Consider the following 20,535-nt stretch of genomic DNA (forward strand, 5'->3'; position numbering starts at 1 on the left):
CATGACGGAAAAGCTGGTGCAATCCCACAGAAGAACGAGGAGCCAAATCTCCCACCAGCCATGATGCTGATAGTCTTGGGAATGTTAACTGCAGTCTTTCTCTCAGTTGGAAAACGTGACTATTTTATGAGTATCTCACAAGAATGACCCCCCCCCCCCATATTAAAGTAATGGCACATAACAAAAAATGATAGTAACATAAACCTATAGTTCAGATCAAGTCAAAGCATCTGTTTGTTGATTACTAACAAAATGAAGTTCAACAGGGACAAATGCAAGATACTTCACTTCGGCAGAAAAAATGGAAATCAAAGATACAGAATGGGGGACGCCTGGCTTGACAGCAGTGTGTGCGAAAAAGACCTTGGAGTCCTCGTGGACAACAAGTTAAACATGAGCCAACAATGTGATGCGGCTGCTAAAAAAGCCAATGGGATTCTGGCCTGCATCAATAGGGGAATAGCGTCTAGATCCAGGGAAGTCCTGCTCCCCCTCTATTCTGCCTTGGTCAGACTACACCTGGAATACTGTGTCCAATTTTGGGCACCACAGTTGAAGGGAGATGTTGACAAGCTGGAAAGCGTCCAGAGGAGGGCGACTAAAATGATTAAGGGTCTGGAGAACAAGCCCTATGAGGAGCGGCTTAAAGAGCTGGGCATGTTTAGCCTGCAGAAGAGAAGGCTGAGAGGAGACATGATAGCCATGTACAAATATGTGAAGGGAAGTCATAGGGAAGAGGGAGCAAGCTTGTTTTCTGCTGCCCTGCAGACTAGGACACGGAACAATGGCTTCAAACTACATGAAAGGAGATTCCACCTGAACATCAGGAAGAAATTCCTCACTGTGAGAGCTGTTCGACAGTGGAACTCTCTCCCCGGGGCCGTGGTGGAGGCTCCTTCCTTGGAGGCTTTTAAGCAGAGGCTGGATGGCCATCTGTCGGGGGTGCTTTGAATGCGATTTCCTGCTTCTTAGCAGGGGGTTGGACTAGATGGCCCATGTGGTCTCTTCCAACTCTACTATTCTATGATTCTATGATTCTATGATTCTATGATTCTACTTGTAATTTAAACTATGTGACCAAGCTGTGAGCCATCCTTACAGTACTATATGGAGTTTAAGATGTGGAAAGGGAAGAATAAGCTCCAATCCCTGTTATGTTTTGAAGGTCAATGTTTGATTTTTGATCAGCCACTCTTGGCGTAATCTCAACATCGCTAGGGGAAATCCCCTTTTAGTAGTATTCTAGTGGTATTCATAAATTCATCAATTATTTGCTTATTTGAAACGATTATACTTCTAAGGTGCTCCTTGTCTTCTCCATTTTATTGTCACAATAAGTTAGGTTAGGCTTAGAGATAGTGAACGGTCTGAGGTCAGAACTTGGGTGGTCAAATAGAGCTTTGAAATTAAGCTTGCTTAGTCCCAGACCAAAACTTCAACCATTGTATTATGCAAGCTCTCTATTCCTTCTAATCATTCCCGTATAAATTAATGGCTGCCATTGTCTTCTACACTAGGGCCCTTTTTTACATTATGCAGTTAAACCACTATAAAATAAAGGTAAAGGTTTCCCCCTGACATTAAGTCCAGTCATCCGACTCTGGGGGTTGGTGTTAATCTCCATTTCTAAGCCGAAGAGCTGCCATTGCCCGTAGATACCTCCAAGGTCATGTGGCCAGCATGACTGCATGGAGTGTCATTACCTTCCTGCTGGAGTGGTACCTATTGATCTACTCACACCCTTGCATGTTCTTGAACTGCTAGGTTGGCAGAAGCTGGGACTAGCAGTGGGAGCTCATCCCGCTCCCTGGATACAAACCACCAAACTTTCGGTCAGCAGCTCAGAGGCTTAACCCGCTGCACCACCCCATTTTGGGGTCTGTAGGTTGATGAGCAACTGAAGAGATCTCTGACTGAGAATTCGAAATGCACCCCTCCCAAATTGCAAATTGCAAGCCTTTGTGGATGCTGCTTGGCAGTGAGTGAAGATGAAATCGAGCAATGTATAGTGCGAAAAGGCCACAAGTAGCCCAGTCAAAAGTGACAGAGACTTCTTTTGTGGAGGCCAAATAGAAATGTTTTATAAACCAACATGAAGTCTCTGCAATAGGCAGGTTGTTCTGAACTCTCCTCCCTCCTGCTCATGCGCCTGGAACAATGACCTGGACAACTTTAGCATGTGACGCTTTCGCAATCTATCACCTTGTCTCTATGCCAGTAATAGCATCACTGGTTACATTTCTATTGGGATGCTCTTGGGGACAAACAGTGAGTAAAAGTGTTGCATTCAGGGCTTGAAAGCAAACCTGGAACAGGCCCATTCATGAAGCAGGGCAATTAGGAAATTGAAAACAGCAAGCTGCTAGAAAGTCAGCTTGTACTGTTTGTCAAGTGTGTTTAAAGGTGGCTAAAAGTAGTACAGCTACAATTATTACTACATTTTCACTTGGGTATTTTTGCTATCACAGTTCTGTTGTGCTCTCCCCACAACACCCTTTTTCTTAGAACATCACTAATGGATTAATTTGGAGGAGAATAGCTGAAAAAGACTAAAAATGATTTTCCTGATTTGAAGGTCAGCCAAGATCACCATCTTCTCCAACACAACACAGGATAGTAGAAGAAGATTAGGATTGAAATTAATAAAGTTGAAAGAAATGTCACCCCTGCTCTCCACTTCACAGACCTCTTGACCCCCTTCTCTCCTTTGTAACAGGAGTATCCACAAGATTCAGGTGTGGGGTTAGGATTGCCAGAAGGCAGGCATTCTCTCTTTCATCTTGCAGAGTCCAGAAGGCAATCTGCGACTTTGAAGAAAAAGATACAAACTTAACAAAAAGCAGTATAGAGTTTCTTTGTTTTTTTAAATTATCAAGGAAAAGAAAGAAAGAAAGAAAGAAAGAAAGACAGACAGACAGACAGACAGAAAGAGAAAGAAAGAAAGAAAGAAAGAAAGAAAGAAAGAAAGAAAGAAAGAAAGAAAGAAAGAAAGAAAGAAAGAAAGAAAGAAGACCCCTAGCCATGCCTCCATTCTTCTTTAGGTTTGCATTCTCCAGAATTTTTCTCTTAATCCCCAAATGTTTGTGCCATCACTCAATTAAACAAAACTTCATCAATTAATTTTATGAGCTCAGATCCATTTGCATTTGAATACGGCGTTAGCTTTGAAGAAGAAGAAAAAACCCAGACATTTGTTCAGTTTCAGATAATGTTTTCAGGAATTTCAGAAAGCACCACATAAAGGACATTCCCCAAAAGAGTTCTCTGTAAGAAGAGTCCTTCTGGGGGTGCGGTAACTTGTCACCCATGCTTTTTATAGGCATTTCTATTAATATTTTCAAATCTGCATTCCAGTTAATTAAAATCCATAATCTAAAAGGGTTTTAGGCAACAATCTTACTCTGTTTACTTGGGAATAGGTTGCACTGAAGTCAGTGTATCCAACTTCTTTGAAGACAGACATAGAATTGTGCTGCCAAACTGCATTCCAGTGCACACTTATGTGGAAGTAAGCTCCAATGGACACAGCAGGTCTTACTTCTTAGTAAATGTGCAATAGATTGTGCAGTGTAGGAGTTAATCTTACCAAATCAATTCAAGACATCTCTAAAATCTCTGTGTCTATGTATGTACACACACATATATACATGTGAATATAAATACAGATGTGAGACTGCCAAAGAATACCAGGTGCTGTGGGCTATATTTCAGAGGAAGGACATGGAAAAAAAACCCACCTCTGAGTATTCCTTGCCTAAGAAAACACGATGAAATTCATGGGGTTGCCATAATTTGACAGGTGACTCGAAGGCAAGCATGCATACACACATACACACACTGAGATCTGTTACACCAGATGCTCAGATGTGAGTTTTGCACAGCAGAAATAAGAGAAAGAAATATCAGGGAGAGGCTGCTGGGGGAGTTCTAACACCTTTAAAACCGGAAAAGAAGTCAGGGTAAATTCTGAATGGCAATGCACTGTTTGATAGGAGGTGGTTAGGAAGGGTAACAAAAAAAATTCTGACTTTGGAATGTGTGCCATTTCAGTAGACATAACCCTAATCGGAATTTCATTTCTCTCTCCCTTATAAAGACAGGAATATCTTCTTGAGTTTAAAAAGCAAGTGTGCTTAAGTAGACACACCCAGATTTCTTTTTAATAGGAGCATTCATCTTTCCTATCAAATAAAAACCGATGGTTTAGGCAGCTCCCCTTTCTTTGAAAATTGCCCAGCCAGAAGCCAGCTAATGCGTGTTGAGCAGCTTGCTGAGAGGTAAACATTCCTTGGCTATGAATGACCTGCCTGTTTGGTTGAGACTAGGTGCCTTGTAAGACGTTACACAAGACAACTCTCCACCACTATGGGAATATCTACTGCGAATTTTGTCTATTTTATGGACACAACGGGCTTCTCTCCTAAATATAGATGTTAGCATGGCAAAACTAGAATGCATCACTTATCTCTACAGCTGCAAATGGCCACCACAATCTGTATATATTTTTGTATTATACACTAATTTATTCTTATCCAAGTTAACACTGATGTAGGCATATATCTTCTAGCATCCTGTATCTGACAAACTGGGCAGCTAATCTATACTCAGATAACCCAGTTCAAATGAGATATTTTGGGATTTTCTGCCTTTATAGTCTAGGTTATATGGTTGTGTGGAAGCCATGAATGTTATGATCCTTCTATGAATTTTATTCACACAATACATCCCATAATGTTCACAAATGACTTCCTGTATATTATGGGTGGGTACCTGCAGTAGGTCTGGGAGAGGCACTTTCTTACCCTAATACTTCCTGGGGTCCACATAAAAAGTGGACAGAAATCAACTTATAGTTTGGAAAATTAGATTTTTATAAAGTCAATCAGTGTATGGGGAGCATGTGAAATATTTAAAAGGTTTTCTGCCTTTTATGAACTTAGTGGCAGCATTCTTAATAAATAGTGAGGACATGCCTTCATTTTTCCCATTTCACAATCTCCTATGCAAGAGCTTTTTCATCTAAAAATTCCAAGTTTCCTCCCCACCCAAAACCCACATTGGTGATCTGGGGAGTTTTAGTGAAAAAAAGAATCCAAGTTCTACCTTTATCATTCAAAAATTGATATCATTGCTATGTGTCATCCAGTTGACTCTGATTTATCATGAACTTATTCTAAGGTTTTCTCTGCAAGATTTATTCAGGATGGTATCATACAATTCCTTTACGGCACATTATTCCATTTGAAGGCCACTCCAGCCAGTGGATTGTTGACTCTTCCTATTGTACCCTGGCTGCATTTTCACTTTAAGACTATCATTTGCATGGTTTTTTTGGTCCACATTAATGGCAACATTATTGACTTTTGTACCCTACTCCTTGCTTCATAACTGGTTCACCAAATTTAAAAAAATTGTAGCCAGGATAACACTCCAATGACAAAACATTATAATAGCAGGATATGCTGTAGTGTTATGATGATACAACAGCAAAAAAATAAATAAAGAAATAAATAAAAAGAAATAAAAAGCGAGTTAAAAGAGTTTTAACCATATTGGAAAAGTAATCTTTCCCACCTGGATGCTGGAAGTCGTTTGGGGTTTTCTCTGCCAGAAATTTCCTTGAGAACCCTTGAGCAGAGTAATAACCTGGATAACATACACTGCATCCACTAATGGCTCATTCATAGAAGGAAGGGCTGTAAGATATTGACATCTGAGATAGAATCATAGAGTCACAGAATAACAGAGTTGAAAGAGACCACATGGGCCATCTAGTCCAACCCCCTGCCATGCAGGAAAAGTACAATCAAAGCAGCCCTGGCAGATGACAATTCAAAGTCTCCAAAGAAGAAGTTTCCACCACACTCCGAGGCAGAGAGTTCCACTGCTGAACAATTCTTACAGTCAGGAAGTTCTTCTTAATGTTCAGATGGAATCTCCTTTCCTGTAATTTGAACCCATTCCTCTGAGTCCTAGTCTCCAGGGCAGCAGAAAACAAACCTGCTACCTCTTCCTTATGACATCCTTTCACATATTTATTTATACATGGCTATCATGTCTCCTCTAAACCTTTTCTTCCACTCTCATACCCAGCTCTTGAAGACGCTCCTCATACGGATTCATGGTCTCTAGACTTTTGATAATTTTAGTTGCCCTCCTCTGGACACCTTTCGACTTGTCAATATCTCTTTCAAACTGTGGTGCCCAGAATTGGACATAGTATTCCAGGTGAGGTCTAACCAAAGCAGAATAAAGAGGCCCCATTATTTCCCTCGATCTAGACACTAAACTTTATTTACTTATTTTAAACATGTTACAATTGCCTTGTTACACCATCTATTCCCAGATCTATCCATGCCCCCAATTCCCAACATAATTCATATTTTGTTATAAAAATACAGCTCTGTCAGTTCTATTACTTTTATTCGAATTTCATCCATTGCATATAATTATTGTAATAATTATTGTATTATAGTCTCCCTGTCAGAATGTATCTCTCTTTATGAACCACCTTGGAGTCTAAGATCATCTAGGGAGGCCCTGCTGTCCTTTGCAAGCGTGGTTGGTGGGGATAAGAAATAGGGTCTTCTCCGTGGTGGCCCCTCAATTGTGGAAATCCCTCCCAAGTGATGTCAGGTCAGCCCCTTCCCTCCTGGCTCTCAGAAAGAGTGTTAAAACCTGGCTTTGGGAGCACGCCTTTGAGAAGTAGTTGTGCAATAAGTTTATTTGAAATAGTGCATTTGACTCTGGATTGGCCTTAGATCTTGCTTTTTGTATGCTGTGTCTTAGCATTGGATTGATTTAAATATGCTTTTATGTATGGTTATTTTAATTTTAATGTTTTATGCTGCGTGCACTATGTAGTGCCATTTGTAAGCCGTCTTGAGTCCTCCCTGGGGTTGAGAAAAGCGGGATATAAATATGGTAAATAAATAAATAAATAAATGTTCATCCACAATATTTCTTGGTCATTTGTTGGTGTGATTTCACCATTACTTTTACACCTGAAGCTGAGAAATGGTTTCCATATATTATCAACTTACTGAATTGTTTGGGGGAAAGGGGGTCATCAATGGATTATTTCCAGTGTAGAGAAAAAACACTTTCAATGACTCTCAATCACAAAAATACTGGGAAAGCAATGATGTTGTACGATAAGGCACAGGCGGAACTAAGGCACCATATTGTGTGATCAGAAGAGATTTGTCATTGTCATCATTGTAGGCTGCAAAGTGTGACTTACTCAAGGTCACTCGGTGGGTTTTCCTGGTTAAGTGCAGATTTGAATCCTGGTCTCCTAGTGTTCTAGTTCAGCACTCAGACACTGCATGCTGGTGCTCAGGCATCAAAATACCCTTTCCCAAACATCCTTTCAGGTGCTTATGCATACGTTTCAGTGTTGGTTATATAGATTAAATAAATGTCTAATCTATAGGGTTGTGGAAAAGCCTGACTTTTTTCTCAGCTCCATTATCTGGAAATGGGGTCCCTCCAGTTCACGTGGCAGAAGCTCTGAGATAGGGCTTAACTGGCATTTTGCAGAACACGTTGCTTTATAGTTGATAAGACATTGCTCAGTAGGCATCTATGAAATCTCTATTCTGATACGTGCAAGCGTAGAGATTAATTCTGGCCTCCTAGGGGAACATAGGTGCCGATAGCGATTAATCATTTAATCCAGGTTAACAGCCACAGAAACCGATCCAGACACAAACAATCTCCATTGGAAAAAGCTCTCCACCGCTCACTAAGAAACCAAGCCCAGGCGCTGTCTTCATAAACATAGCAGAAGATAAACGGCTATGATCTCAGTACGCATAATTAGCCGTCATTATAATCACACTAGCCCTTAACAGGTATCAAGGGTCAGTTAGGCAAGGGGCTTTTTAATCCATTGCATTTCAATGGTATCTGCTCTGCTGAACATGTTGGCATGGAAACCGCTTGGGATGATAACCGATTTCCATTCCATTAGCTAGACAAGGGGCTGGCTGCGCCCCCAAAGCACTCTCTCTCTATGGGCTGCAGGCTATTAATAGACTCCTAAATACACCAGCCTCAGTTATTTCAGAGTAAAGGTTCTAGTCCTCATGAATATCTGGGGTGGTCCCTAATATCCCTTTCAAGTAAAAGGAGGGCTTTAAAGAACAACAACAGTCACTCTGTTAAGCAGAATACATCCAACACCTGCAATGTATTTAATACTCTGTCATATTAAAACGACACATAAATATTTTGATGGCTTGGTTTGAGATGCAGTGGGTCCTCACCTCATCTCATTGCAGTAACACATACAGAGTGCTGCAATTACAGATAATGGGGGTCATATGGTGCTTTCTCCAAATATATTTCTTTGATGTTGACTCCAAGACATGAATGAACTAAACATGAACACAGATGCAGTGGAAACCACTAAACACACCTATTCCTTTTCCCAGTATGGTCCCTAGTAATCAGAGTGAAATTAAAGTCAATATGGCAAATTATGTCCTTTTCTGGAAGATTCGGTTTCTTTTTCTGAAGCCCCACACCATCATATCCCTAAATATCTTAATGTTAATAACGTGCTGGGTTAGCCATCTTAATCTGTTGCGATATGAACAAAAGAAAATGTTGTGACACTCTAAAGACAAATTTATTATAGCATAATCGTTCATAGCCTAGCGCACATTATCAGATACATGGAGTGTTATCCTGAATTTCAGCTATACAAACAATACATGTGATCAAGGATGAGGCTGATAATAAGGTCAGAGGGAAATTAAATACAAACAAGAACTGACATGGACAATTACATTTTTATTAACAATTACATTAACGGCATTGGTCATTTGTCAAACTTTTGCTAATAACATAAATATCCTAGCACTAGATATGGCAATTAAAATACATAGTGTGCAATGGCATAGTGTGTGTTGGAGGGGGGGGGGGCAATGAATCCACTCCATCTAGTGTTGAGCTCTAGCTGAAGAATGTGTTCAGCACCTTTAAAATCTAGTTAAAACACAGGCCCCTTCTACACTACCATATAATCGAGGTTATCAAAGCAGATAACCCACATTATCTGTTTTGAACTGGATTATATGAGTCTACACTACCATATAATCTGGATTTTATATGGCAGTGAAAAAGGCCCCCGAGAGTATATTTACTATTTCAGCCTCCTGATAGTGTGGTAGAAAACATTGATTCAAAACTTTAAACCAAGGCTGGATGGCCAATACAGAGGCTGGATGGCCATCTATCGGGGATACTTTGATTGTGCTTTCCTGAATGACAGGGGGTTGGACTAGATGGCCCATGTGGTCTTTCCCAACTATCATTCTATGATTCTGTAACAGGAGAAATCTTTCTAATGAATTGTAACACAGCAGTCTCTCAATTCTATACTGAGATTGGATTTTTCCTTGAATTTTGTTTTCCAGAAGCTCACATCCAGCAATGGCCAACATGCTAGTTTCTAGACTCTTGAATAGGGAAGCCAAAAAGCAACTTTTCCAAGTCCAGAGGGTAATGAGTATTCTGTTTTCATGCCTCCCAGTACAAGCCCTCCAAGCCTAAAAGATTACTATAAAGCACCAGGCTGGCATGGATCTAGTATAGGTGGGGAGATTGTCAGTTTTAAAGGCTATTTTAAGTGCATTTATCATATTTTAATCTGTTTTTACCTTAATCCACACTATATTTAATTTTTAAAAAATTGTATTGTGCTTTTTAAAACTATGACTGAAGTGTGGGGTCGTTAGCTGCCTTGAGTCCCCATGGGGAGAAAGGCAGGGTATAAATAAATAAAGTAAGTACTATAAGTAAGTAAGTAAATAGTGCTTGTTTCAGTCACAATTTCACATTAAGTTCATTATGATTTAAAAGAGAGATGTGCCTAAAAGTAATTCAACAGACATTTATAGTGGAGAAGCACAAAGGAAAAACATGGATACATCACAACTTCTGAGGATGCCTGCCATAGATGTGGGCAAAACATCAGGAGAGAATGCTTCTGGAACATGGCCATACAGCCCGGAAAATGCACAATAATCCAGTGATTCCGGCCATGAAAGCCTTCAACAACAAAACATGGATAGTCACTCTTCCACGTTAGCAGTTTGGACTTTTGTGGATTTGATTATTCATGGATTTTATTTAAATGTTCTCACTAGGAATCTGTTGGTCCTTCAGTGTAATTCTATGTTCCTTTCCAGAGAAGTTGACCATAAAGTCATGTAGGAAGACCTATACATTCCTTGACCTGAGATCATATGCCAGCTCTTAAAATGCCAAAAATGGTAGGCTGTTAGGAATTGTGGGAGTTGGGTGTCCAAAGTTTGCCCATGCCTGCCCTAACCCCAACAAATGTGGAGGGTTGATTGTATTTTTATAAGTATCCTTCCAAGCTGTGAATAATATTTGTTCTTTTTTAGTTATAGCAGTTGGAGTTATTGAATTCAGAGTACGTTTTTTAAAAAGTACAATCTTTCCAATTGCTTTCGATTCCAATGGACAGCTACATTGCAGGATGCTGCAGGATGCTGATGCAGGGAGAAAATGGGATCAGGTGATGTCCTGATGCAGCAGTCTTTGGAGGCTCACTCTGTTTTTCTAATGGCCAGATCTCCTACTAAAGCCCTTGCAAACTGCAGTCATACATAAGGTCTTCAAACTTGGCCTAAAGTTTTAGGCATTTTTAGAGCTGGTGTAAGATCTCAGGTCATGCTGCAAGACCCAAAAAGGTAAAATCTTTTCTGCTTTGGCTCAGATTGCTTAGTGTTTTGCTTTGCCCTTAGACATAGCAATCCATACAGCTCAAGTGTAGGCTATTAGAAAGACGATGTCTCTCTATATATGAGCCTGTCCAAGCTCTAAGATCTTTGGAAGATGCCTTTCTTTTCATCCTACTGCTTCCTAGGTCTGTTTGGGAAAAACAACAACAGAGAGAGCCTTCTCAGTGGCTGCTCCTAAACTTTAGAATTACCTTCCTAGACAGACTACGTTGGTTTTCTCCTTGCTCTCCTTTTGCAGGCGAATGAAAACATTTTCCTCAAGCTTTTAGGAATTGACTGCATTGGGCATTTAATTGAATGCTCTTACATTGATTTTCAAACTATTTATCTTTTAATGGATTTTAGACGGTTTCAACTCTAAATGTGTGCATGTGTGTGCATGCATGTGTGTTTATATATGTGGTGGGATTTCCTTCTTTGGAGGATTTTAAACAGACTGTAGCAGGCATGGCCAAACTTCGGCCCTCCAGGTGTTTTGGACTTCAACTCCCACAATTCCTAACAGTTGGTGTGCTGTTAAGAATTGTGGGAGTTGAAGTCCAAAACACCTGGAGGACTGAAGTCTGCCCATGCCTGGGCTGGAGGGTTATCTGTAAGGAGTGCTTTGATTGTGTTTTCCTGCATGGCAGGCTCTTGAACTGGATGGTCCTTGTGGTCTCTTCCAACTTCATGTCATTCTGTGTATACACACATGCACAAACACATATACAAGGAGACAGATGTTTTTGTAGGTTTGTAATTTGTTTTACTAATGTGTGATTTGTATTTAGTGTTAGCCACTTTGACTCTATTTTTAGAGGGATAAAATGGAATAGAAATAAATATAATCAACATCATCATAATCTAACTTGAGACCTAACATCAGGAAGATATGGAAAATTGTTGTATCCGCATGATAATGATGTTCCTAGAGCTTTGGGACTAGTAGGGCCTAGCTCTTTATCTCTCATCAAGAGTGTGAAAATCTAGGTAAAAGCACTACTTTGAACAGCGTTGCCCTTTTCCTAGCCTGGGGCAATTACTTTGGTTGGTTTGACCTTCTCACATCACACAATTTCAACCCTAGGGTTCCTCATCCTGGGGAATACCAGGGCTTGTAGCCTTATGAGGTACCAGAGGAATCTTTCTGAGAAGATTCAGAAAATAAAGTTGGAAGAGAACACCTTGGGCATCCAGTCAGGCAAAAGCAATCTGCTGCAGCCTCTCCTAGCTTGTCTGATTATCCTAATACAGTAGAATCTCACTAATCCAAGCCTCGCTTATCCAAGCCTCTGGATAATCCAAGCCATTTTTGTAGTCAATGTTTCCAATATATCGTGATATTTTGGTGCTAAATTCATAAATACAGTAATTACAACATAACATTACTGAGTATTGAACTACTTTTTCTGTCAAATTTGTTGTATAACATGAAGTTTTGGTGCTTAATTTGTAAAATCATAACCTAATTTGATGTTTAATAGGCTTTTCCTTGATCAATCCTTATAATCCAAGATATTCGCTTATCCAAGCTTCTGCCGGCCCGTTTAGCTTGGATTAGTGAGACTCTACTGTATTGCCATTTTCATCACACATAGCTATTGCTTGGATACACATGTCCCAGTTTTGATCTGCAAAATAATGGAGGATATATAGGAGGTTGGCTAATATGTGCTCCCTCAGATGATATTGGGCTGTAACTCTCATTTGGTCCAGCTACGTAGAGTCCCCGATGAGAGATGGTGGGAGTTGCATTCCAACAACACTAGGAGGGCTCTAGCTTGGTTATCAAGGCCACAGAACAACAAGAGGAAAAAGCAGAGGTTCGGCCCAGTGAACATTGTTCAGGCAACTTTAAAGGAGTTAAGCTTCACTTTTAGGATATTTTGGACTACAGCTCCCACAATCCTTGACCATTGATCTTGCTGGTAGGATTTAGAGGAGTTGTAGCTGAAAATAGCGTCAGCTTCCTTATTTGAAGTTAGAGAGAAGTACCTAAACAGCTTCTGAGTACCATAACCAGGCAGGGAGGCTTTCCTGAATAATGAATATCTGGTACAGGAACAGTTGAGGAAGCCATTTTGCCTCTCCACATTCCAGCTCCTCTTTCCCTTTGTTCCCTCCTTTCCTCCCTTTTATTCAAGGTTGCAATCTTTTTACCCCCCCCCCCCCCTCTCTAATCTGAGAAGAAGTGACAGGAAGAGAGGATGACTTGAACAATTCTCTAGATTGTATACAGCATATGACTTCCAATCTGGGCACATAAAACAGCACAGCTCTCTGAGGCTGAATGAAAATGACAGCTCCGTGCTTTACCCAGACGTCTCTTCTGCTTAGCATTAGCCAATGGCGGTGGCAAATTCTCTCTTCAAAGGCTTCTCCGAGCTCCCACTTGGACCACATGACAATTTTTACTGGGGGAGCGAGTGACAAAACCCTACGTTTCACCCCAAACCATATAGAGTAACCATGGCAAAAGGAAACAGATTGGGACCAAAAGGATAATTGATTCATTATTGTTAGTTTATATATCCTGTCTTTGTTTCACTTTGCTGAAGATAGTATACACAGCTCCTTTCTTTCCAAATGCATCCTCACAACATGTGGGTTAACTCTAGGATAAATCATGTTGTGAGACCAAGGAATGCTTTTAGTGGCTCCTCTCCTCATGGCCAGTTTTGCATGGCCATTGAAATAATTTATGGGTCCTGTGGCACATTTGATGCTGGGGGCTCTGCTGATGTGCTGGGACTCAGTCATGTTTTTCCAAAACTGAGGGTCACTTGTGAGAATTAATTGTCTGCATAGACTATATGAGAATTCTTGCCTCCAGCTTGTTCTTGTTCCGAATGACAGATGTGCTGCCTTTCCCGATTACATGGGAAAAAAGGGAATAGCAATGCTTTTTAGTGGCTCCTTCAAATCCAAAATCCCTTACAAAGGATTCCTCCCTTATGACCTGGTCTGACCACATGTACGCCTTTCCCTCTCTGGTAAATACCAAAGAAATTGATTCTTCATTTGAACATTGGCTTGAAATCTTAGGAGGCATTCACTCATTCTTTGACTGTTTCCTTGATTTTTTTTCCCTTTCCTAGGAGACCCTTGGCCTCTGCTCTTAAATTTTACTCCATTCCTTCTCTGCTTAAAAATTTTATAATTCTGTATTTGGCTGATCAAATACAGAATAGTGCTGTTCAATTCTGCTTTGTTCAGACCTCACTAGGAAGACTGTGTCCAGTTTTAGGTACCACGGTTCAAGAAGGATATTGACACTGGAATAAATTCAGAGATAGGCAATCAAAATGATCAGGGGAAACCAATGCTTATGAGGAATGACTTGGGGAGCTGAGTATGTTTTGTTTGGAGGAGAAAAAACTCAATGGTGACATAATGGTGACTACGATGTAATGATTCACTGTCTCGCCATGTCTGGAGTTCGCGGTCAGGCTCTCAATTGGTTCAACTCATTTCTGCGAAACCGGAGCCAACGCGTGGAGTATATGGATCAAGTCTCTGACAGATCCCCCCTCCTATGTGGGGTATCCCAAGGTGCAATTCTCTCCCCTCTTCTCTTCAACATCTACGTTAGACCCCTTGCTAGTTTGGCTCGGAGTTTCGGTCTAGACTGCTATCAATATGCAGACGACACCCAACTCCTTCTGCGCTTGGAGCCTGGAGCAACGTCAATACCAGACAATTTCACCTTATGTCTGGAGGCTCTGTCGAACTGGCTACGTGCTAGTAGACTGAAGGTGAACCCAGCAAAGACTGAGATTCTTTGGCATGGCCGCTCGACTGGTCTGACCCATTTGCTACCCACCTTCGATGGTGCTGCCCTATCTCCTTCACCTACCGTCAAGAGCCTGGGTGTCGTTTTAGATTCGCAGCTGACAATAGAAGCTCAAGTCGCTGCTGCCAGCAAACAGGCCTTTTTCCATCAACGACAAGCGAGGCAACTGGCACCTTATCTATCTGATGAGGCTCTGGCAACAGTCATCCATGCCACAGTCACGTCTAGGCTGGACTATTGCAACGCCCTGTATGTTGGCCTTCTGATGTCCACGACCCGAAAGCTCCGTATTGTTCAGAATGTGGCAGCCAGGCTACTCACAAGAACACCCATGAAATGCCATATAATACCAGTGCTGCAGCATCTGCATTGGCTTCCAACTGATTACCGTGGTCTATATAAGATGCTAGTTCTGACCTTTAAAACTCTTTACGGCCAGGGCCCATTGTACCTTTGGGACCGTCTCTCCTTCTCCCATCATCGGAGGTCACAACGACCATCCCAACGAAACTTACTCTATGTACCGGGTCCTAGAGAAGTGCACTTGGAGAGGACCAGGCACAGAGCTTTTTCTGTTTCTGCCCCTGCCTTATGGAATGCCTTGCCGCCCTATATGAGAGCCATGCGTGAGTTAGGGCCTTTTACCCTCGCACTCAAGACCTGGCTCTTTACTAGAGCTTTTAATCTATGTTAATTTTATCAATATTTATATGTAGGTATTTTTATCCTTTACAATTTTATCTTGTAAATTGCCTAGAGCATCGTGGATGGAGGGCGATTAATAAGTAATTAAATGATGATGATGATGATGATGATGATGATGATGATAGCCATCTTCAAATATCTGAAGACATGCCTTACAGAAAATGGTGCAAACTTATTTTCTGTTGTTCCACAGACTGAACCAAAGGATTCTGTTTCTAAGAGATTTTACCTAAACATAAGGAAAAACTTACTTATTGTAATATTTGTTCAATAGTGGAATAGCCTGACTCAGAGGGCAGTGAACTCTCCTTATTTCAAGAACTATATACAGACATTGGATGGACATCTGTACCTGTGTATTCCTGAATGGCAGGGGATTGGAAGAGAAGCCCCCATTTGGCACAATGGGTTAAACCCTGGGGTCAGCAGGACTGCGGTTTGAATCTGGGGAGTGGGGTGAGCTCCCATCTGTCAGCTCTAGCTCCCTATGCGGGGACATGAGAGAAGCCTTCCACAGGGTGGTAAAACATCAAAGATCTGGGCAACGTCCTTGCAGATGGCCAATTCTCTCACACCAGAAGCAACTTGCAATTATTATTATTATTATTAAATCATTTCTATCCCGCTTTTCTCCCATGGGTGGGAGTTTCTCAAGTCGTTCCTGACACAAAAAAGGGGGGTGGGATTGGAATAAATGGTCCTTGGGATCCTTCCATATCTAAAATCCATGATACAGTCTCATAATTACCCTTAAACATAAAGAAATATTTCACCTTATCATAAATAACTGAAATTTTCTTGTGACTGGACTGTAGGGTAAGGGCTCAATACCGGCAAAGAGATTATTAACTTTGCTTACTTGCAGATAGAGGGAGAAATATTTTTACTTCCATTACACCATATAACAAAATTTGAAACTTTTCTGTTCCTGGTTAGAAAGTATAATTTCCTGTTTAATTGTGTGGTACTTACTTTGAAAGTAGTTTTTATACTCCAGAAACTTCATTTTTGTGGCTGCCACTAACAATGGTGAATTGGTTGAGATCCTATGAGATATTCATTGAAAAAAATAGCAAAATGTACTGCAGGATGTCCTGCAAAAATAAAGTTTTTGCAGTTTAATAAATCTTTCCCATGTCTTTATAATAGAACCAATTAGGAAATGACATTTATATCTCAGGAACAAAAATCATGTTACTCAGGCCCCATCCAATAATAATAACAACAATAATAATTACTGCAAAATGCCACCTTACTGGGATCTGCACGCATCATCCGAAAATACATCACACAGTCCTAGACACTTGGGAAGTATTTGACTTATGATTTTGTGATACGAAATCCAGCATATCTATCTTGTTTGCTGTGTCATAATAAAATAAAATAATAATAACAATAATTTATTTTTATACCCCGCCTCCATCTCCCTGAAGGGACTCGAGGTGGCTTACATGGGGCCAAGCCTGGATAAAACAAGAGAATATATAAAAACATCAAAATACAGACACAGCTATTAAAATCCACACTGCCATAAAATCCAAATTATCAAACCAGATAATCCACATTATCTGCTTTGAACCCGGTTATCTGAGTCCACACTGCCATATATTCCAGTTCAAAGCAGATAATGTGGGATTTTATACAGCTGCGTGGAAGGGACCATAGTATTATCGTTGAAACATCCTGAAATATGAAGCCTCTTAAAGCGCAATGTGTATGCAAAAGTGCACTCCATATGTTCTGTATAGCGTACTCCCAAGTAAATAAGCAAGTAGATTAGATCGCAGACAGCCTTTATAATTACTGGTATTATCACTATTATTATTTTTACAGCCAGAGTAAGTCTGCTCAAATTTAACTAACTAGTTCTTTACCAAAATGCTTGCTCATCCATACTTTAAACAACCATGTAAGTCTCAAGTTAGCATATTTTATAATACACACAGAGATATTACTTTGGTGCTTTGAAGTCAGTTTGTAGCAGTTGAAGCAAGCTGAGGACAAAGGGAAAAGAGAAGAGGAGGACTTAAAATATGGGACATTTCAAAATCAGCTGCGAAAGTGGGCCAGCAGGAAATTAACTGGAACTGTTCCTATCAAACCAGGACAGCAAGGGGGGCGGTGGGTGCTTCATTTCTACTGTGAGCTGAAAAGTCATTGACAGTGGATGTTCAATTCACAAACATGAGAAAATATCAACTGAGAGCCACCCGGGGAATTGAACCCTGTGGAATGACTGAAGAAATCTTTTCAGAAATCAAAGTTCCCACAGCTAATGGTTTGATTTCTCTAAGCAATCTAGTTGCACAAGTCCTTCAAGATGGTCATTTTAGTATTATTTGTATTATTAATAAGCACCATTACACCCAGGGAGATTATAATGTAGACATAATTTTATATTTATGTAAATTTAATATTTCATACAAATATGCCTATTTCCTATTAATTTTATGAACTAACAAATTAAACCATGAATGCAGAAAGAAGACACTAACATGCTCTTTTTTCAGCCTCAGCCATGGGAGTTCCTGAAATGCGTTGGAACAAATCTTTGTGTCCACAAATATTTTACAGATTAGGGGAGGCTGTTGCCAAGCTGTGCGTATTAGTGTGCGTGCGCACATGCATGCAGGCGCATCCATGCATGTAATTGCTAATGCTTTTGTGAAAGAAACAAATGATGTGCATTCATCATTTCCCTATTCCGCTGTAAATAGCAGTCAATGAATTGGAGGTGAGATGAAGAGATACAGTGAATGTATTTCTGTCACCTTACACATTTCTTTAAATAAAATGTTACCAGGGAAACATGTGTTTTTAAGCGGAGGAATGTGTGTGACATAAGCAGTCACACCTCTCTTCTAACATATAGCTTGGCCTTTCTGCCCAAATATGTGAAGCCGACACAAACCGCACACTTTCTCCAGATTTGTCACATTTACTAGGAAATTCCTACTGAGATGGCACAATGAAAGAGACTATATAAGGTCTGATCAGAATAAAAACAGTAATAATTAATAAACATGATCCTTAAAATCCTGTCTTGAAAGGAAGTGTATTCCAATTCAGTATATAAGAAACTTATAGAACTGCATTACCATTTGTTTTTGTTTACAAGTTCTTTCCAACTTATGGAGACTCTATCATAAGGAATTTTGGCAGGATTTATTCAGAAGGTGGGAACCTGCTCAAGTTAACTGGTACAGCTTGAGTATCCCTTATTCTTATTATGGGACTATTCAAAATGCTTTGGAATACTTGAACATACATGAGATATTTTGGTGCTCGGGCCCAAGCCTAAACATGAAATTCCTGTCTGCAGTTTCATATACACCATATACTCAAAGCCTAAAAGTAATTTTATACACCCATTCAAAAATTGTGCATAAAACAGTTTGTGTACATTGATAGATGCTACTCTAAAAAGACAATACCTATGCTGACAATTTTTGATTTTGGAATAAGTTTGTTTTCAGCTAAGGATACTCAATCGATACACTCTTTTAAAGTAAAGATAAGTCAGCTTTAATAGCCTCATTGAAAAGTAGCATTAACTTATTCATCTACAAATTAGTTGTGATAACGGTCATCCATCACCTTCCACAATCGTGTTTTCCTCCTTTTCTGGGGATAGGGAGACTAGGTGCTATTGATGCATTCATCTCTTCCTCCTCTTTCTGGGAAGGTGGTCATCCCTGGGGGTCAGAAGGGTTAGGAACAAGGACCTCATTGGACACTCACCCACCTGAGGCAATTGCCTCACACAGCCCATTGGCAGATCAGACTTAGCAGGATCAACGGAAATCTCTGAGATACTTGTAAGCCAAACACCACAGCATGGAACAGTCATCCTTCAGTACTAGTTTCTTGGGATGCTCCTCCAGAGAGAAGCTACTATAGGTTTAAAAAATGATCACAGTGGAGTTCAAAAATTAGAAAAAGATTGGAGGAAAAGGTTGGATTTATCATAGTAAGGTAAAGGTAAAGGTTTCCCCTGATGTTAGTCCAGTCGATACCGACTCTGGGGGTTGGTGCTCATCTCAATTTCTAAGCCAAAGAGCCGGCGTTGTCTGTAGACACCTCCAAGGTCATGTGGCCGGCATGACCGCATGGAGCGCTGTTACCTTCCCGCCGGAACGGTACCTATTGATCTACTCACATTTGCAAGTTTTCGAACTGCTAGGTTGGCAGAAGCTAGAGCTAACAGCGGGCACTCACTCCGCTCCCGGGATTTGAACCTGGGACCTTTTGGTCCGCAAGTTCAGCAGCTCAGCGCTTTAACACACTGTGCCACCAAGGGCCCCTGAATTTATCATACCAATTGTGTATTCTTTTAAACAGTCTGAAGTATTGGTCTGGAATGGGGAATTAATACCCATTTGCTAACTGGACTAAGAGCTCTCAAATAACTGATTTGGGGATTTATCAGAGACCCATTCATATTGCACAATTATTGTATTGTATTACCCGCTGTGACTATATCCTATGGAATTCTGGGATATTTAGTATGGTGAGGCACTCGAGATCTCTAGGTGAGGATTCAAACACCCCTCCCTAAATTGTAAATCCCAAGATTTTATAGGATGTTGCCATTGCATTTAAAGTAGTTTTGAAGTGTGAGTAGGCCTTAGAGGATAAGAGGTTTATCTCCGCAGTATTGGCCATGTGAGTGTGTGTGGCTAGATTTGTTCTCTCTAGAAGGGCTCTTTCTTGGAAATGGGGAAGGATGTATCAGGAACTCAGTAAGATCATATAATTTCTTGTGTAGCTCTGAGCTGCCACAGTAAAACTGTGGGTAATAGGTGGTTTCCAAGCCGGGGACGGTATGGGTTCTTGGGTTAATTCCAGACTCTAAGTGAGCTATCCAAGGTGCTGACTCTTATCAAGTTTGGAAATGATTGTGGTGGCTCAGTGGGTTAACTTAGTGTTTCTCAACCTGGGGTCTCCAGATGTTTTTGGCCTTCAACTCCCAGATATCCTAACAGCTGGTAAACTGACTGGGATTTCTAGGAGTTGTAGGCCAAAAACATCTGGGGACCCCAGGTTGAAAACCAATGGGTTAAACTTTTGTGCTGGCTGAACTGCTGACCTGAAGGTTGCCAGTTCGTATCTGCATGATGGGGTGAGCTCCCATCTGCTAGCTCTAGCTTGCATGGACATGAGAGAAGCCACCCAGCAGGATGGTAACACATCTGGGCCTCCCCTGGGCAATGTCTCTGCAGACGGCCAATTCTCTCACACCAGAAGTGACTTGCAGTATGTTTTCAAGCTTCTGACACA

General features: G+C 40.7%; 1 protein-coding gene across 2 annotated transcripts in view; it reads right to left on the reverse strand.

The window, feature by feature from the left end:
• The window catches only part of znf385c (zinc finger protein 385C), a 191,277-nt gene that overhangs the window by 74,813 nt on the left and 95,929 nt on the right, over nucleotides 1-20,535 (reverse strand). The window lies entirely within an intron of this gene.

Source organism: Anolis carolinensis, chromosome 6, assembly GCF_035594765.1.
Source record: "Anolis carolinensis isolate JA03-04 chromosome 6, rAnoCar3.1.pri, whole genome shotgun sequence".
NCBI lineage: Eukaryota > Metazoa > Chordata > Lepidosauria > Squamata > Dactyloidae > Anolis > Anolis carolinensis.